The sequence below is a fragment of the Nannospalax galili genome, unplaced genomic scaffold (assembly GCF_000622305.1).
Source record: "Nannospalax galili isolate Female #2095 unplaced genomic scaffold, S.galili_v1.0 scaffold3798, whole genome shotgun sequence".
Classification (NCBI taxonomy): Eukaryota; Metazoa; Chordata; class Mammalia; order Rodentia; family Spalacidae; genus Nannospalax; species Nannospalax galili.
This window is the reverse complement of record NW_008340878.1, coordinates 11642-12152: the sequence shown is the minus strand read 5'-3', so window position 1 is coordinate 12152 and position 511 is coordinate 11642.

Below are 511 nucleotides of genomic sequence, written 5' to 3'. Positions count from 1 at the left end.
CACTATAAATCCTGCTCTGCCTCTCCTCAGCATCAACAACACTTTCGGACTAGAGCCTGCTCTCCCCTGAAGGCTAACTGCTAATTCAAGGACTCTTAATTCAACCATCAGTATTTGGCATTCCTCTGTGCTCCCACAGGATACAACACTGCTTCTACTCAGTACCTGGCTCCTCTATTCTCCTCATCACATAGGCTATACCAGACTAAATCACATAGTGTGGAACTTGCTGCTGTCCCCTGAAAGGATGAAGAAAAAAGTCAGACATGTTTCTACTGTTTGGGAAATTTCTCAGACATCGCCTCTGGGCCACCACCCCACAAACATCTCTTCGTCAGGAAACTTCCCTTAGGTTAAGATATCCCTCTTAATGAAGCTCCTTTTTATGAAAATTAGTATATATCCTCCTGTTGGAGGCATTTGGATAAAGTCTAACTGCCAAGTTTAAATGGCCCATTCAGTAGAGTGAAATGTCCTTGTATCCCATGAATTGAGTTACAAGGATTATGAT